The sequence below is a fragment of the Sarcophilus harrisii genome, chromosome 6, assembly GCF_902635505.1.
Source record: "Sarcophilus harrisii chromosome 6, mSarHar1.11, whole genome shotgun sequence".
Taxonomy (NCBI): Eukaryota; Metazoa; Chordata; class Mammalia; order Dasyuromorphia; family Dasyuridae; genus Sarcophilus; species Sarcophilus harrisii.
The window spans coordinates 122,304,130-122,321,933 of NC_045431.1; positions in this window are offsets into that span (position 1 = coordinate 122,304,130).

A 17,804-nucleotide genomic window follows, 5' to 3' on the forward strand; every position below is an offset into this window, starting at 1 on the left:
GAACTTGGGTGAGTATTGTTCTTAAAAACTAAACCAGTAATCTTTTTTTGGCTAAAATGGGACAAATGCTAGCTAAAAACTCTCCATCCCCGCCCCCAACCCCTTCAACCCCTTCAACTCCTTCAACCCCATCCACTAGTGGTGCCATAGAAAGCATGCTTAAACTGATAGAAGGACAAGGGCTACTTATAACTTGGGAACAGGTAGCTAGACTTCTGGGTACATTAAACCGCATCTCCCCTTAGTTCGTAGAGCAGGAGCAGATCTCTCGAGAGATCTGGTCCCTGGTTGGACAACAGATATCTGCATATTACAATGAAAACGGTCCTCATTCAATTTCCATCGAGGTATTTTGTTTATACAATATAATTCAGTTAGCATTAAAACCCTATCCCTAGAAGAAGGAAAAAACCCATTGCTCCCTCTTGGAGTAGCCAAAGAGGGAGGTCTGATATTAAGGAGGAAGGCAATGAAGAGATTAATGACCATATCCCCACAGGGCATGGAAACAGAAAAGCTAAACACATTGAATGATTTTCAGAAATTGATAGGAGATATCCAATGGATGCGACCAGTGTTAGGTTTGACTACCTATCAGTTACAACCGTTATATGACATTTTAAGGGGAGACAGTGCTTTAAATTCACCACGCCAGCTTACAAAAGAAGCTCAAAAGGCTTTGAGAGAAGTTGAACTGGCTTTATCCAATGTGGGAGATTTGACTCAAATAAGTCTCTATTCTCTATTTCATAAATTGTCAAAGGATATGAACAGTAATTTTCAGATGAAATTGAAAACATTTCCACTCATATGAAAAGTTACTCTAAATCACTATTGATCAGAGAAATACAAAATAAGGCAACCCTGTGATACCACTGCACACTTCTCAGATGGACTAAGTTGACAGAAAATGAGAATGATGAATATTGGAGAGGATGCGGGAAAACTGAAACACTAATACATTGTGGTAGAGCTGTGAACTGATTAAACCATTCTGGAGAGCAATTTGAAATTATGGCCAAAGGGGCTATCAAACTGTGCATACCCTTTGTTCCAGCAGTGTTTATAATAGACTTGTATCCTAAAGAGATCATAAAGGAGGAGGGAAAGGGACCCACATGTGCAAAGAAACTTAGTGGATGTCCATCAGTTGTAGAATGGCTGAATAGATTGGTAGATGAATGTTATGGAATATTATTGTTCTATAAGAAATGATCAGCAGAATAATTTCAGAGGTGCCTGGAGAATCTTACATGAACAAATTCTTTTTTTTTTTTTTAATTTAATAGCCTTTTATTTACAGGATATATACATGGGTAGCTTTACAGCATTAACAATTGCCAAACCTCTTTGTTCCAATTTTTCGCCTCTTACCCCCACACCCCTCCCCTAGATGGCAGGATGACCAGTAGACGTTAAATATATTAAAATATAAATTAGATACACAATAAGTATACCTGACCAAAACGTTATTTTGCTGTAGAAAAAGAATCAGACTCTGAAATATTGTACAATTAGCTTGTGAAGGAAATCAAAAATGCAGGTGTGCATAAATACATGAACAAATTCTAAGTGAAGTGAGCAGAACCAGGAGATCATTGTAACATTATATCATGCAACAACAGCATATTATATTATGCAACAACATTATATTATGATCAATTCTGATGCACATGGGACTTCTCAACAATGAGATGATTCAAACCAGTTCCAATGATTTTGTTATGAAGACACCCATTTGCAGCCAGAGAGAGAACAATGGAAACTGAGTGTGAACCCCAAAATAGTATTTTCACTTTTTTATTGTTGTTTGCTTGCATTTTGTTTTCTTTCTCATTTTTGATCTGATATTTCTTGTGCAGCATGATAATTGTGGAAATAGGTTTAGAAGAATTGCATGTGTTTAATTAACATTTATTGAATTACTTGCCATGTATTGAAGGGGCTAGGAGGAAGGGAGGGAAAAATTTGGAATACAAGGTTTTGCAATGGTGAATGTTGAATATTATTCATTAATTTTTTAAAGCTTCAATTTAAAAAAGAAAAGAAATTAAGTTACAAGTGATCTCATTAATTCTGAAATCAATAAAATTTAATATACTTGTTATGATGAAAAAGAAAGTTATGAAAGGAACAAATGAATAAAGGGACAGCCTATGTGTACTTGCAGGCAAAACAGAATGTTAGAAGCTTATTGTTCTTTTGAATATCATACAATAATTTGAACTATTTCAAATACAGTATCATCTAATGTAGAAGGGGAAAAGTTTTTGTATATGGATTTAAAAAAGAAAACAGTAGGTATAAACTTCATATATTTTTAATTAACTTTAATTTCTAGGCCTTTACACTAAACATTAGTTTACACTGTATTTTTTTTTAAAAAGATAGATATAGATATTCAAAAATAACTTGAATCTGTCTTCCTAAGTACAAGGTCAATTCTGTTTCTACCTGGTTCTCACTTCATTTTTGAAAAGCAATTAATGTGCAATCTACTCATCAAAAGTCAGCCTCTTAGGCAACATATTGTTAAGCACCAACTCTTGTTTTATATTATATTTGTAAGTAATAAATCTTCATTTCTCTAATTTTAACAGTAGACATAAACTTCATATATTTTTTAATTAACTTTAATTTCTAGGCCTTTACACTAAACATTAGTTTACACTGTATTTTTAAAAATAATATTTTCATATCATACAAAACATATTGTAAATTTAGACATAAGATATTGCTCTTAGAAGAAGTCTAGGAGAGAGATGACCATGGAACTGAAACCTGTCAATTTTGAAGACATTTTGCTAATTTAGAATCTTACTAAAAGATTACTTATAGGTTTAATTTAAATGGTGAGTTTGTATTCTATGCATATAACTTAAATCCCTAAGGCAATGGGCATATTCAAAATAAATCAAATCAAATAAAATATAGAAACCCATTAAATAGTTGGGTCTTGAGTAGAATATTTTCTTACGTTTATAGTAGAATGGTAATGATTTCTGTCTACATTCCAACTTATAACAAGTGCACAGGATGTTTAATATTTTATATGCTTTGAAGAGATAATTAGGAAAGAAACTGACCTTTTGGTGAAATGTTCAGTTGAGACTAGTAGAAATGTAGAATCAAAGTTTTCAATACAATCCTCTGTTTTGTTTCTTTCCTCTGTTTTATATAATCTCTAAAAACCTCCCTTTACTATTTCTCTATCCTTTTGAAATTTGACACATGATTATTATTCTATATAAACAGATACATACAAAAGTTAAAATGGAATAGATATTTAAAAAACTGTACACAAGCTTATTTTAAGAAGCTTTGAAAATGAAATATCTTTATTACAAAGTATTAACCACTCACAAAAGTCCTGTGCATTATGATTTTATGAAGTCATCCATGAGTTATTCTTGTTTTTGAATTCAATTTTTTATTATGGATTTAATTCTCAACAGAGTTACTGAAATTCTATGTCATTGAAGTTTGGGTATATGCTCCCAAGTTAAGACAGGCTTAGTGACAGATTACCTACCATTAGAGGAACAGAGGAGCAGGAGCTCATTTACAAGAACCTTGGCTACTAAATGATGTTGAATTTTTTAATGGTTCAATAGAACTAGAACCAGAGGTTTGTGGGTTCAAATCATAATCCTGATGCTTACTGACTGACTTTGAACAAGTCTGTTAATGTCCCCGGTTTTCAATTTCCTTGGTTGCAAAATGTATGGGCTGAACGAACGTCTTCTTCATGGATGGTAACCAACACTCTTAAGAATTGAGAAGGTATGAAAGAAAAAATAGCCCATCTCATTTTCTTCAAGTGAGGGAGGTTAGTTTTAGGTGCTCAGATGAGGAAGGGCATGTTATTAATCTGACTCTACTTAGTTGTCTTGTGTCTGTGACCACACATCATCTGTGTCTTGTATGCTTATCCTTTCCTGACATTAAATGATTAATAGTGGAAATGAAAAACCCCAATGATGATAAAAGTTCAGGAAATATTATAGAACCACCAGTAACCAGCAGCAGTAATTATGGAAATTAGAAGGTGACCTATCAGCAATTGGGAGACATGACTTGTTAGTATTGGAAAATCTGTAGAGATCTCAGAATGCCATTTGAGCAGCTTAGTCTAGCAGCAACAGTACCCAGAAAATAGTGATGCAGATAAATAGTAAATTTATCTATTGCTGAGCAATAACAGGGCAATCAAGGAGCAGAAAAGAAGAGAATACCCATTGAATTATTTGCCATTTAGGAAAAAGAGTAGGGGGAAAGAAGAGAAAAAAATGGAACAAGAGTAAATGTTGAAAGTTATCTATGCATATATTTTGAAAATACAAAGCTTTAATAATAAAAATACTTAAAAAAGAAAGTTCTTCCATCCATGGAAGTCTTCTACCATAAATCATAAAATCTTGAGTTCTTTTGAGTTTTTATACATGTCACACAGCAAATAGATAGATAGATATAGAAAATAGATAGATAGATATAGAAATTCAAAAATAACTTGAATCTGTCTTCCTAAGTACAAGGTCAATTCTGTTTCTACCTGGTTCTCACTTCATTTTTGAAAAGCAATTAATGTGCAATCTACTCATTAAAAGCCAGCCTCTTAGGCAGCATATTGTTAAGCACCAACTTTTGTTTTATATTATATTTGTAAGTAATAAATCTTCATTTCTCTAATTTTAATATATGTTATATTAAATTAAATAACTCAGAATTATCTATTTCTCATCTCCTTTATGTCTTATTATCACCCTCTACTCCCCTGCCTCTCCCACTCACCCCCACAGATATCCATGTACACAAACACACACACACAAACACATACTCATACAATCTGGTCTAATTTAATGAGCTTTTACTAAATATTTTGAGTTTACTTCATATGACATTAGTTTTAGACCTGGAAAATATCTTTTTAAAAATTTTTTTATTATAATAACTTTTTATTGACAGAACCCATGCCAGTTATCTCTTGGACTCACTTCTGTTCTGATTTTTCCCCTCTCTTTCTCCACCCCCACTCCTAGGTGGCAAGCAGTCCTATATATGTTAAATATGTCGCAGTATATCCTAGATACAATATATGTGTGCAGAACCGAACAGTTCTATTGTTTCACAGGGAGAATTGGATTCAGAAGGTAGAAATAACCCAGGAAGAAAAACAAAAATGCAAACAGTTTACATTCATATTCCAGTGTTCTTTATTTGGGTGTAGTTGCTTCTGTCCATCATTGATCAACTGAAACTGAGTTAGGTCTCTTTGTCAAAGAAATCCACTTCCATCAGAATACATCTTCATACAGTATCATTGTTGAAAGATATAGTAATCTCCTGGTTCTGCTCATTTCACTTAGCATCAGTTCATGTAAGTCTCTCCAAGCCTCTCTGTATTCATCCTGCTGGTCATTTCTTACAGAACAATAATATTCCATAACATTCATATACCACAATTTACCCAACCATTCTCCAATTGATGGGCATTCATTCATTTTCCAGTTTCTAGTCACTACAAACAGGGCTGCCACAAACATTTTGGCACATACAGGTCCCTTTCCCTTCTTTAGTATCTCTTTGGGGTATAAGCCCAGTAATAGCACTGCTGGATCAAAGGGTATGCACAGTTTGATAACTTTTTGGGCATAATTCCAGATTGCTCTCCAGAATGATTGGATTCGTTCACAACTCCACCAATAATGCATCAGTGTCCCAGTTTTCCCTCATTCCCTCCAACATCGTCATTATTTTTTCCTGTCATCTTAGCCAATCTGACAGGTGTCTAGTGGTATCTCAGAGTTGTCTTAATTTGCATTTCTCTGATCAATAGTGATTTGGAACACTCTTTCATATCAGTAGAAATAGTTTCAATTTCATCATCTGAAAATTGTCTGTTCATATCCTTTGACTATTTATCAATTGGAGAATGGTTTGATTTCTTATAAATTAGAATCAATTCTCTATATATTTTGGAAATGAGGCCTTTATCAGAACCTTTACCTGTTTTTCCAGTTTGTTGCTTCCTTTCTAATCTTGTGTGCATTAATTTTGTTTTGTACAAAGGCCTTTTAATTTGATGTAATCAAAATTTTCTATTTTGTGATCAGTAATGGTCTCTAGTTCATCTTTGGTCACAAATTTCTTCCTCCTCCACAAGTCTGAGAGTTAAACTATCCTATGTTCCTCTAATTTGTTTATAATCTCATTCTTTATGCCTAAATCATGGACCCATTTTGATCTTATCTTGGTATACTGTGTTAAGTGTGGGTCCATGCCTAATTTCTGCCATACTAATTTCCAGCTAACCCAGCAGTTTTTGTCAAATAATGAATTCTTATCCCAAAAATTAGAATCTTTGGGTTTGTCTCTTAATTTCTCTTCTAAGAATTTAGATGCTACACCACTTGGTGCATATATGTTTAATATTGATATTGCTTCATTATCTATGCTACCCTTGAGCAAGATATAGTGCCCTTCCTTATCTCTTTTAATTAGATCAATTTTTGGTTTTGCTTGATCTGAGATCAGGATGGCTATCCCTGCTTTTTTATCTTCACCTGAAGCATAGTAGATTTTGCTCCAACTTTATTCTGCATGTATCTTCCTGCTTCAGGTGTGTTTCCTATAAATAACATATTGTAGGATTCTGGCTTTTAATCCATTCTGCTAACCACTTCCTCTTTAAGGGGGAGTTTATTCCATTCACATTTATGGTTAAAATTACCAATTCTGTATTACTTGCCATCTTGTTAACCCCTGTTTATGCTTTTCTCCCTTCTTTCCCCCCTTACCCCTCTTCCCAGTATTAAACTTGTGAGCACCACTTACTTCTCACAGTCCTCCCTTTTTAGTTTCCCCCCCCCCTGTCTTAGAGTTCCTCCCCCTATCTTACTCCCACAGTTTCCATATTCCCTTCTGCTTAGTTTATTCCTTCCCTTTTCACTTTTCCCTTCTCACTTTTCAATGAGGTGGGAGAAGTTTCACCATAAATTGTATATGTCTAAAATTTTTCTCTTAAAGCCAATTCTGATGGCAGTAAGATACCCACTATATTCATCCCTCTCCATTCTTTCTCTCAGATATATTAAGTTTCCTTTGCCTCTTCATGAGGTACTACAGTACCCCCACTTTACCCTTTTTCTGGTACAATGTCCTTTCCACCTCTAGTTTCTAGAACAAAGTATACATGTGTTCTTTATACATCTTTATAGCAGAAATATAGTTCCCAAGATTTCTTTTCACCTTTTTAGGTTTCTCTTGAGTTCTATATTTGTAGATCAAACTTTTTGTTAAGTTCTGGTTTTTTCATCAAAAATAGGTGAAATTCGCTTATTTCAAAGATGCTCATTCTGGCTGGGTAGGTTATTTTTGGTTGCATACCAAGTTCCTTAGCCTTTCAGAGTATCATATTCCAGGCCTTTGATCTTTTAATGTGGATGCTGCTAGATTCTGGGTAATCCTTATTGTGGCTCCTCTATATTTGAATTGGGTTTTTCTAGCCACTTGCAGAATTTTTTCCTTCATCTGTGGGTTCTGACATTTGGCCACTATATTTCTTGGTGTTTTGATTTTAGAATCCCTTTTAGTAGGTGATAGATGAATTCTTTCAATGTCTATTTTACCCTCTGTTTCTATGACTTCTGGGCAGTTCTCTTTGATAATTTCCTGGAAAATAGTGTCCAGGTTCTTTTTTTCATCATATTTTTCTGGGAGTCCAATAATTCTCAAATTGTCTCTCCTAGACCTATTTTCAGGTCTGTTGTTTTCCCAAGAAGGTATTTCACATTTTTTTCCATTGTTTGATTTTTTTGGTGTTGTTTGACTGATTCTTGTTGTCTCCTCGAGTCATTCAATTCCGTTTGTTCAATTCTGATTTTCAATGAAGTATTTCCTTCACTCACTTTTAAAATATCTTTTTCTAATTGTCCAATTGAGTTGTTTTGTTCTATGGATTTTTTTTCCATTTCACCAATTTTATTTTTTAGATAGCTATTTTCTGTTTCCAGTTCACTAATTCTATTTTTCAACGATTTGATTTCTTTATCCACTTTATCTTTAAATGAGTGGGATGACTTCTCCAGCCTCTCTTGCCAAGCCTCCCTCTCCCTTTCTCATTTTTCTTCCAGCTCTCTTGTGAGAGCCTTTTTAATTTCTTCTATGAGATTCATCTGTGCTGAGGAACAGATGATCTCCTCCTTTGGGGATTCACCTGGAGACAGTCTGTTTTTAGTCTCCTCAGGGTTCAGAGTCTGCTCTCTATCCATGTAGAAGCTGTCAGTGGTTAAGGTCCTTTTCAATTTTTTGCTCATTTTGTCAGAGAAAAATCAGAGACAAACTAGCAAAGAAAAAAAGAAAAGACCCCCAAATGGAATCTGCTTTTTTGGGGGGAGGGGCTGGGTGGTGTTACCAAGCTTCCTCTACAGACTGAGGGGGGTTGGGGGAGCAGCAGCGAGGCACTAGCAGGACAGTGATGGCTGTGCTGCGCCTGCACTCCGAGACTCTGAGAGCATTCTGAGACACTGTGGGGGAGGGGTGACCAGGTCCCGAGAAACTCCAGCTGTTTGTGGTTGTATTCTTCACCCCTGGTGTTTTCAGCTTCTCTGCTGGGCTACTGACTTGCTGCCAGGGCAAAGTATCCAATCCTGTAACAAAGCTTTCCTCACAGAGACGGCTGAGATCACTCCCCACCCCTCTCATGTCTGCTCAGCTGTGAGCTGCCTGCCATACTCTAGCTGCCACTGCCTGCCCTCAGCCTGTGCCTGATCTAAAACAGTCCCCACCCTTGAGCAAAAACAGACCTTTCCTGTCTAATTTCAAGGATGTCTTCTCTTGGTAACAATTTGTGGGGTTTTTTTCAGTCAAACATTAATTCAGAGGCTTGTCATGAAGTGAGTTCTGAGAGAAAATGCAGAGCTTATACAGCTGTGTGCCTCCTCTCTGCCATCTTGGCCGGAAGTCCTTTGGGTTTGTCAAACACTAGATTGTTATAGTTGACTATTCTGTCTTGTGAACCTAACCTGTTCCACTGATCAACTAATCTATTTCTTAGCCAATACCAAATGGTTTTGGTGACTGCTGCTTTATAATATAGTTTTAGATCAGGTATAGCTAGGCCACCTTCTTTTGATTTTTTTTTTTCATTAATTCCCTTGAGATTCTTGACCTTCTCAAATAATAATTCCATATGAATTTTGTTGTTATTTTTTCTAAATCATTAAAATATTTTCTTGGAAGTCTGATTGGGATAGCACGAAATAAAGAGATTAGTTTAGGGAGTATTGTCATCTTTATTATATTCGCTCGGCCTATCTAAGCCCACTTAATATTTTTTCAATTATTTAAGTCTGACTTTATTTGTGTGGAAAGTTTTTTGTAATTTTGCTCGTATAATTACTGACTTTTCTTTGGTAAATAGATTCCCAAATATTTTATGCTGTCGACAATTATTTTGAATGGAGTTTCTCTTTGTATCTCTTGCTGTTGGATTTTGTTGGTGATGTATAAAAATGCTGAGGATTTATGGGGATTTATTTTGTATCCTGCAACTTTGCTAAATTTCTGAATTATTTCTAATAGTAGTAGAATTTCTGGGATTCTCGAAGTATACCATCATATCATCTGCAGAGTGATAGTTTGATTTCCTCATTGCCTATTCTAATTCCTTTAATCTCTTTCTAGACTTTTATTGCCGAGGCTAGTGTTTCTAATATAATATTGAATAATAATGGTGGTAGTGGGCAACCTTGTTTCATCCAGATCTTACTGGGAAAGGTCCCAGTTTTTCCTCATTGCATATGATGCTTACTGATGGTTTTAAATATATGCCCCAGACTATTTTAAGGAAAAGTTCATTTATTTCTATACTGTCAAGTGTTTTCATTAGGAATGGATGTTGGATTTTATCAAATGCTTTTTCTGCATCTATTGAGATGATCATATGGTTTTTGTTAGTTTGGTTATTGATATAGTCAATTATGCTAATGGTTTTTCTAATATTGAACCAGCTCTGCCTTCCTGGTATAAATACTACTTGATCATAGTGTGTTTTCCTGGGGATGATTTTCTGTAATCTTTTTGCTAATATTTTATTTAAGATTTTAGCATCTATATTCATTAGGGAGATTGGTCTAAAATTTTCTTTCTCTGTTTTAATCCTTCCTGGTTTAGGTATCAATAACATGTCTGTGTCGTAAAAGGAGTTTGGTAGGACTCCTTCAATCCCTATTTTTTCAAATAGTTTATATAGCATTGGAATTAATTGTTCTTTAAATGTTTGGTAGAATTCACATGTAAATCCATCTGGTCCTGGGGATTTTTTTTAGGGAGTTGGTTAATAGCTTGTTCTATTTCTTTTTCTAAGATGGGACTATTTAGGATATTTACTTCATCCTCTGTTAATCTGGGCAAGCTATATTTTTGGAAGTATTCTTCCATTTCATTTAAGTTGTTGAATTTATTGGCATAATATTTGGCAAAGTATTTCCTAATTATTGCTCTAATTTCCTCTTCATTAGTGGCGAGTTCTCCCTTTTCATTTTTAAGACTAACAATTTGATTTTCCTCTTTCCTTTTTTTTTTAAATTTAGACCTGGAAAATATCTTAAAGTTCACCTAATTTTATCTATTTATTTTCACAGAGAATTACTTGCTCCAAATCACACCACTGGTTTTCCCTTTCTGCCTCTGTAGACCTGACTCCAAAATGTAGTAAGACAATTTAAGCTTGTACTGTAACAAATAGGATCATAAAATATTGTCTTCACACAGGCTATTATTTTGTTAGGCTATATATTGTTAGGTTTGATTTCTGAGTAGAATATATAAGCTTTTAAATAGATGTTTAACGATATAATCTAATGCTATACAATCCATCAGTAGTGGTCTAATTCACTTATTTTTTCTAACATTTTGAGTTGCAAATATTGGCATATTATTGTATTCTTGGTATGCTCACTTCATTTTGAAATTCTCAGAGTATTTCAGCCTATCATTTCAGAAACACAATATCTGAAAGTATCAAGAACTTTCAACCTTGCAATCACTTTCCAAAAGATTAATCAGCCATGAAATATTTCCTGTAATGTGCATTGCTTTAGGTAGTACATAAATCTTACAACAAAGTAAATTCCTATAATTCAAAGAACTACTTTGACTTCAGCATGCTGTTTTTCCCTCCAGCTCGGTTGGTCATAATCCCTCTTGCAGCTTAAATCAAAGATATTGAAATATGCTTGGCACATTCAAAGATAGTTCTAATGAAATGTAAAGTATTAGATTCTAAGACATTTTTCACTTCATACAACAATGGGAAGCTAATAGCCTCTGTTTCTAACATGTAAAAAAATAGATTACAAATATTTTAAATTTAAGGATATCTTCTCAATACATTAGATATTAACAGTGTCTTCTTGTCAAGCAAGTATAAGGAGGGGATAACAACTGGACCTGAGATTTCATTGATAAAGGAATTTCCCATATAAGGAAACACCCACTAATGCCACTATACCATGCATCCCTTTAAAGAATATTGATTTAGAAAACCACATATTATTTTATTATGTTTTATTAATTTTGTCAAATATTTAATCTAGTTCCACAGCACTGTGGAGTATTATAGTGTGACAAAGGCTCACATGTTTTACAACTCTGGCCTGGAGTAATACTGATGTCAGCAACTTGCTCTCACATCACAATAACAGTATTTATCAGGGTTGGAACTTAAACCTAGATTTTCTTAGCTCAAGGTCAGGGTATTTTTTTTTGTTCTTGTTGTTGCTGTTTGTTTTTTTGTTTGTTTGTTTTTGCTATATACCAAGCTGCCTCTAGATTGTGAAGATACTAGAAAGGGAAAGTGGAATTGTTTCTTAGAAAAATTTCAAAGTCAATGAAATATCTGTCCCATGTTCAAACACTTGTTTGTATATGAATGAATAAATACAAAATAACCACTTATCCTATGTTAAACATTTTGAAAAACCCTGAAAATAGAAATATAAAGATATTTATATATATTTATATTATATTATATATTTATATTTATATTATATATTTATATAATATATATTTATATTTCTTTTCTCCAAGAAACTTATATTTTAATGAGGGAAGCAATAATCATAGGCAAATGGTAGCTTAAAAAGGGTACCATTGTGTTTTTTGTATCATATATTTTTATTTTATATTTATATTTTAATTTTAATTTTTTAATTAAAAATTAGAAATAATATTTAATAATAAAAATATATTTTTTTATATTATAGGGATGGTTACTGGAACAATTTGGGATGCACTGACACACTCCATCTAAGAACAATGGCAGAGCTGATTTAATCTAGCTTCCAGAATATTATAGGCGATATTGTGGATAAGGTACCTGAAGAGTCAAAAATTCAATATAAGGTTTTCTTGAAATAGACTTTGGTAAAGGAATTCATTAATCTAGGGAAGAGTTTTCCAAAACTTAAATTCTTCCAGGACATAGTATTTGGTGAGAAGTTCTCCAGGGAATTGTGAAGGAAATAATAAAAGATGATGCTTAACTAAATGGACTCTGGGGGTGCTTGACAGGCTGTGATTTGATGTAGCTCTCTTTTTTCTTCATTCTTTTTTGTCATTCTTTATTTTTTATCTCATATAATTATATCCCCTATGACACTTCATCTTACTCATCACATTTCTGCTGATGGAAAGGCTTTGATGAATAAATTAAATCTTAATTTGAATTTAAAAGTATATTCATTTTAAAGTCTTCTCTCTAAGCAGTACTTGGCACAATACCTGTGCTGTTTTTGATTGGTTAATTTCTTGATTTAAATTATGAAATAAAAGGTGCTTTTGCTAGTCAAAGCAGATTGAGGTTTTCCTTCAAAACACAGAAAAAAAACTTATCCTTGATAGGCTTCCCTGAATTTACACCATATAAATAGTAGGATAGATATCAGACTAGCCCAGAGTGATTGTTTTAATTAGGTTTCCAATAAGGGGGGTAAATGATTCCTCATGTTCATTCTATAATTTTCCCTGCCCTATTACTTCAGAAGTCTTAAGCCATTCCTGGTATCTAAAACAGGAATCAAAGTGATAAAAAATTTTAAAAATATGATACCTTAAATATTTTTAATTCAACCTCTCTAATTTTACAAAGAAGAAAACAGGAATGTGCCCTTGCCTCATGACACTGCATGGCTACTTAATAGTCAGGTTAGGACAAGTGCTTCCATCTCCTTACTCTATTTAAGCTATCTATTTAAGATATCTATCTATTTAAGCTCTATTTAAGAGAAGCAATGAGACACTTTCAAAAAACAGGAGTAAAATATGGTCAAAAACTAAAGTTTGGGATAAATTATCCTCTGACCTGTCCCTGTGACTTTCACAAAACAAATTATACCTGTGCTCTTAACTATAAGCGTATGTGTGTAAGTGTACAGATGTATGTACATCTCCACACACATGCATACAAGCATGCATTTATTAGTTTATTTATAATAAGTGAGGACATGTTGTGCTCCAAGAAGTCAACTGTTAAGTGGTCTCCAATTGACAGAATTGATGTAAGTAATGAAAGAACAAATTTCAATATATTAAGAAATCTGTCCTTCACTATATATCGGATCCTTTCAGATAAAGTCTAAATCATTAATGTTAAGCAGTATAGCTAAGTGATGCAGTGGATAGAATACTGGGTCTGGAGTCTGGAAGTCCTAACTTCAAATCCGGTCTCAGATCCTTCCTAACTGTAATGCAGAATAAGTCTGTTTGCCACAGTTTCCTCAACTATAAAATAGGAATAATAACAATATTTATCTCCTAAGGTTATTATGAAAAAAAATGAGAAAATATTTGCAAAATGCTTAATACCTAGCATATATTAGATTTTATTCCCTTTTCTGCCATATTATTAGTATCACAAGATCTGATTCTGAATCAGGTAAGAGCCTTGGGAAAGCACAAGCAAATTCATGGATTTCTAACTGATTGCAATTCCCAGCTAATCAATCAGGCCTACTAGAAAACCTGAGGAGAGAATTTCCCATTCCCAACTTCAATAAAATTCTTCAAAGCCAATAAACTTTATCTTCCCAGTTAGAATAACCTGTATTTGAGCATCTCAATTGGTGAATAAGTCTCTATTTACATCAATCATCTTGAAATATGCTTTTCTACAATCCATATATCCATATATCCCCAAAAGACATGTTTATCTTTTATAGTTTTGGCTGATTATCAAACAGCCTAATCCTTCTTCTCAGTGGCATCCTTCCATATACTTGGAGAAACCTCTTAGGACCTTCTCATGCTTAGCAGAATTTGTGCATAGTTTGATAACTTTTTGAGCATAGTTCCAAATTGCTCTCCAGAATGGTTGGATGTATTTACAGTTCCACCAACAATGTATTAGTGTCCCTGTTTTCCCACATCCCTTCCAACATTCCGCATTATCTTTCCCTGTCATTCTAGCCAGTCTGTCAGGTGTGTAGTGGTATCTCAGAGTTGTCTTAATTTGCATTTCTCTGATTAATAATGAATTGGGGCATCTTTTCATATGGCTAGAAATAGTTAGAATTTCTTCATCTGAGAATTCTCTGTTCATATCCTTTGACCATTTGTCAATTTGAGAATGGCTTGATTTTTTATAAATTAGAGTCAATTATCTATATGTTTTGGAAATGAAGCCTTCATCAGAACCTTTGACTGTAAAAATATTTTCCCAGTTTATTGCTTCCGTTCTAATCTTGTCTGCATTAGTTTTGTTTGTACAAAAACTTTTCAGTTTGGTATAGTCGAAATTTTCTATTTTGTGATCAGTAATGATCTCTAGTTCTTCTTTGGTCATAAATTCCTTCCTCTTTCACAGGTCTGAGAGGTAAAGTATCCTGTTTTCCTCTAATTTATTTATAATCTCATTCTTTATGCCTAGGTCAATAAATCCATTTTGATGTTATCTTGGTGTATGGTGTTAAGTGTGGATCAATGCCTAGTTTCTGCCATATTAGTTTCCAATTTTCCCAGCAATTTTTGTCAAACAGTAAGTTCTTATCCCAAAAGCTGGGGTCTTTGGGTTTGTCAAACACTAGGTTGCTATAGTTGTTGACTGTTTTGTCCCTTGAACCTAACCTATTCCACTGATCAACTAATCTATTCCTTAGTCAATACCAAATGGTTTTGGTAACTGCTGCTCTATAATATAATTTTAGATCTGGTACAGCTAAGCCACCTTCATTTGACTTTTTTTCATAAATCCCCTTGAAATTCTTGACCTTTTGTTTTTCCATATGAATTTTGTTGTTATTTTTTCTAGGTTATTAAAATAGTTTTTTGGGAGGCTGATTGGTATAGCGCTAAACAAATAGATTAGTTTAGATAGTATTGTCATCTTTATTATATTTGCTCGCCCTATCCAAGAGCATTTAATCTTTTCCCAGTTGGTTAGATCAGACTTAATTTGGGTGAAAAGTGATTTGTAATTTTGCTCATAAAGTTTCTGATTTTCCCTTGGCAGATAGATTCCTAAGTATTTTATACTATCAGTAGTTACTTTAAATGGAATTTCTCTTTGTAACTCTGTTGGATTTTGTTAGTGATATATAAGAATGCTGATGATTTATGTGGGTTTATTTTGTATGCTGCAACTTTGCTAAAGTTGTGGATTATTTCTAATAACTTTTTAGTAGAATCTCTGGGGTTCTGTAAGTATACCATCATATCAACAGCAGAGAGTGATAATTTGGTTTCCTCATTCCTTTAATCTCTTTCTCAACTCTTATTGTCAAAGCTAGCATTTCTAATACAATAACGGAATAGTAACAGTGATAGTGGGCAGCCTTGTTTCACTCCTAATCTTATTGGGAATGGTTGCAGTTTGTCCCCAATACATATGATGCTTACTGATGGTTTTAAATAGATGCTGCTGATTATTTTAAGGAAAAGTCCATTTATTCCTATACTCTCAAAGTGTTTTTAATAGGAATGGATGTTGGATTTTATCAAATGCTAACTATGAAATTTTAAGAATTAAATATTCTTAACAAATAACAAATTAACAAAATAAATAACAAATAACAAATTAACAAAATAAAACCAAACAGCTATAGGTAAAAAGAATTCTTTATTCCTTTGGAAGGGGAAAATTATTCCTTCATACCAAGATTTCCTTCAAGAGGAGACCCACTGCAGTGGGGATAAACCTTGATAAATATAGTTATAGCTAGACAAAAAAATTAACAGTGAAGTGTAGCAACAGCATTGAGGCATAACAGCAAGAATGAGGCAATGTTACATACTAACAAAAAGTCTCTTCACATAACAGCAGGGCCTACTGGAGCTTACCCAAGCTCAGGAACCATCAGGTTTGTGATTTAATTGCAGTACAACTCACCCAGAGGGTAAGCAGAAAGGTTTGTTATTATGCCAAGCTCAGGCTACTTGTTGAACAGAAAACAAGATGTCTCCCAATAGTAAAAATAGAGGAATGAAAAGAAAGAGGTGATCTTGGCATGGAGATCCTAAGTGCTTTGAAAATGTTAGAGTGGATTATAATCTAGTGTTTGATAAACTCAAAGACTGTAACTTCTGGAATAAAAATCTCATTATTTTAAAAAAAATTTCTGGGAACACTGAAAAAAAGTATGGCAGAAAATATGCATTGACCAACTCTAACAGCATATACTAAGATAAGGTCAAAGTGAGTTTATCATTTAGATATAAAGAATAATACTCTAAGCAAATTAGGAGAACAAAGGATAGGGTACTTCTCAGATCTTTGGAGAAGGGAGGAATTTGTGGCCAAAGAAGAACTAGAGAACATTATAAAGAGCAAAATGAATTATTTGGAATACAAAAAAGTTTTTGTTTTGCACAAACACCAATGCAGCCAGAATTAGAAGGGAAACAGAATGCTGGGGAAAATTGTTTACAGCTAGTGTTTCAGATAAAGTGCTGATTTCTGAAATACATAGAAATATATATTCTTATACAAATGTATAAAAATACAAGCTATTGATAAATGGTTGAAGGATAGGAACAATTTTCAAATGATGAAATTAAAATAATTTCTAGTCATATCATATAATGTTCTAAATACTATTCATCAGAGAAATGCAAATTAAGACAGCTCTGAGATACCATTCCACAGTTCTCAGATTATGTAAGATGCTAAGAACAGATAATGATAAATGTTCAAGGGAACATGGGAAAACCAGAACATCAATGCATTGTTGGTGGAGTTGTGAACTGATGCAGCCATTCTAAAGAGCAATTTGGAACTATGCCCAAAGAGTTATAAAACCTTGAATATCTTTTCATTCAGTAATGTCTCTACTGAGTCTATATCTAAAAGAGACCATAAAAGAGGGAAAAGAATTCACATGTGCAAAAATGTTCGGTAGTGACAAGGAACTGGAAATTGAGTAGATCTTCTTCAGTTGGGATATGGCTAAATAAATTATGGTATAAGAATGTAATGAAATATTACTTTTCTATAAGAAATGATTGATAGGATGAGTTCAGAAAAGCCTGTTCAGAATAATGAGAATTTTGATTATGTGATGATGAGCTATGATGGACTTGGCTCTTTTCAATAAAGGCATTTCCAATAGATTTGTGATGAAAAGTGCCATCCATATCCAGAGAGATATCTATGGAGATTGAAAATGAATCAAAACATAGCATTTTTATCTTTTTGTTGTTGTTGTTTGTTTGCTTGTTTTAATTTTTTCCTTCTCATACATTTTCCCTTTTCATCGGATTTTTCTTGCACAGCATGACAATTTTGAAAATATGTTTAGAAGAACTGCAAA